We start from the raw sequence: 2,516 nt of genomic DNA, 5'->3' as shown, positions 1-2,516 counted from the left end.
GTAGGCACGCGGGCTTCAGTAGTTGTGGCGCACGGGCTTCGTTGCTCCGCGGCATGTGGGATCTTCCCGGACCAGGGCTTGAACCCGTGTCCCCTGCATTGGCAGGCGGATTCCCAACCACTGCGCCACCAGGGAAGCCCAAGAGTTCCTGACGTTAGAATGAGGAATACTCTCCCTTCTCTGGATACCAGACCCTCGCTAAATTTAAATTAAATTGTATGACTCAGTTATTGCTTAGTTCCACATAGAGCATACTCCTTTCATTAAGTTTTTAATGTTAACAAAGTAATTACATGTTCATCTTCATTAAAGTAAAATGTATTTTAGGCTGCTCTTCAGTCTAATTAAAGAGCATGTCTATGACAGTGACTATTTTGTTTAATCAACTACTTAATCTAGAAGCAACAGAAAGAGTATTGTTGGTGACTTCCATCCATTAATCTATTAGGTTGTCCTCTTTATGCATTCAAATATAAATACTATGCTCAGGCTTTAAACATTTATTGCCAAGATATTCCTACTTATTTCTACTCTCCACCCCCCGTTTGTTTATGACAGATATAATCATAAACTGAAAGCACATTTCCATGCTAAAAACTTTCTGACATTCATTAGGGCTCTTCACATACAAAGTAGAAATCAACAGGATGTCTTAAGTTTTCCTAATTTGTAACATTGTTTCTACTACAGTTACCAAAAAATTGCTATTATGAGCTAACGAAAATACATGGCTAGTGTGTTCAATATTAGACAATGTTGGAAAAAATCATTTTTTAAATGCATGATTGTTCCCGAAAAAAACACAATAGTGAAAAAGAGAAATGGACTTAATTGTTATTGCCATAAATGAGTGATTTACAGTTATTTTTCCTACCCCAATTCCCAGAAATATGTTATCACACATTCTCATCAGTAACAGAAGCCCTAACATAAGCATAATAGACTCTCCAGGAGGTGGTTTCCTATTCAACTAAGATTCCTAGCTGATTCTGATAAGCCTCCTTCCCAAAGGACATGGCCACCTGCACACTGGTGCTTTTCAAACTTGAACAGGAACAACTTGGGGCTCTTGTTATAATGCAGATTCTGGTTCATTAGGTTTGGGGTGGAGCCTGAGATTCTGCATTTTTAAAGAGCTCCCGGAGGGATACCAAAGTTGAGGGTCCACAGACCCTACTTTTCAGGGTAAGGCAGTATAACCACCTCCCAGCTCTTAATCACCAATAGATGCTGCACATTTGTGAACCCAATCATGGGTTTGATGCATTTGTCTTTATCTTGTCTGTAATTGGGTTCTATTCTGCTTTTAGAGAATATCCTCCAATCAAAGAGGGAAATTAAAGAATTTATGGATCTATTTGACACAATTATTAAACAGTTCTTTTACTGTTTCCTGCAAATATCTTTCCCGTAAGTAGAAAATCAGGAATGATGACAAGAAGAGAATGAGAACTGGTCTCACATGCTAGTTAGCAGTGGCAGCAATAACTCCTGCGCAGACCCGATGGAAGAACAAAGGAAGCTGTTGAAGGATCCCTCTAACTCCCTGTGAGCTCTTATTCTTCAGTGGGACCTAATCCCTAGACGTTTGGTGCTTGGTGATGCTGCTTCATATCTGCTTTATTCTCTCAAGGTTGTTATCCCTTCCCTTTCTTAACCTCCCTTCAAAACCAGCTTTCATGGTTCAATCCATAAATGTTTCTGATCACTAATTCTGTGCAAGGCAGTCTAAGCACTGAAAAAAATATGAAGGACCACTGGTTTTAAGCTGTTTAATATTTATTTAGAAAAAAAAGGTGTGCAAAAATAAGTGATGAAGGAATTCCATAACAACTCTGTATTTTATTTTATTAGAGGACACAAAGCTATACCTAGAAGCTCAGCATTTGGGGAGACCTTAAAGATCAAGTTCAATTTTTATCCAGCATGTGAACTGCCCCTACCACGCTGTGGGCAATTGTCTATCCAGCTTCTAAGTTGTTCCAGGCCCAGAAGGCTCACTAAGTTCCAGGGTAGCCCATGCTGACATCCATTGCCTCTAATTCTTAGAAAGTTCTTATTTACACTAGATTGTTCCTTCTATTAATTGTCAGACATATACCCGTTGTCTTGCAGAAGAAAAGTCATGGTCTGGCTGGTGGCTGGGCTTACCACTGCCCTTGGTCGTGGGGTTGTTGTTGGCACCAAGGCCCCAGCGTTCATGATGAACTTACTTCAGACTGTGCGTGACTACTGGGTACATATACTTGCCCCTTTGGGATTTGTCTTTGGATGTTGTCTAGACAGAAAACATGATGAAAAGCTAACTGGCTTCTGGAACAAGAGTCTGTTATTTAAAAGGAATTGAGGCCCAATGAAGAAGTCATCTGGAAATAAAGGCTGTGGCTGAATTACAGAAAGTTTACATTTTTTAAATTATGAGAGAAATAAAAACTCATTATTTTATTTTATTTTATTTATGTATTTATTTTTTTTTTTGCGTTATGCGGGTCTCTCACTGTTGTGGCCTCTCCCAT

The 2,516-nt window shown here is 39.3% G+C and overlaps 1 pseudogene; it reads left to right on the top strand.

The window, feature by feature from the left end:
- Positions 1 to 2,173: 2,173 nt before the first annotated feature.
- Positions 2,174 to 2,376, top strand: LOC116757107 (annotated as a pseudogene).
- Positions 2,377 to 2,516: the final 140 nt, after the last annotated feature.

This window comes from Phocoena sinus, chromosome 7 (genome assembly GCF_008692025.1).
Source record: "Phocoena sinus isolate mPhoSin1 chromosome 7, mPhoSin1.pri, whole genome shotgun sequence".
Taxonomy (NCBI): domain Eukaryota; kingdom Metazoa; phylum Chordata; class Mammalia; order Artiodactyla; family Phocoenidae; genus Phocoena; species Phocoena sinus.
This window is presented reverse-complemented; position numbering and strand designations above follow the sequence as displayed.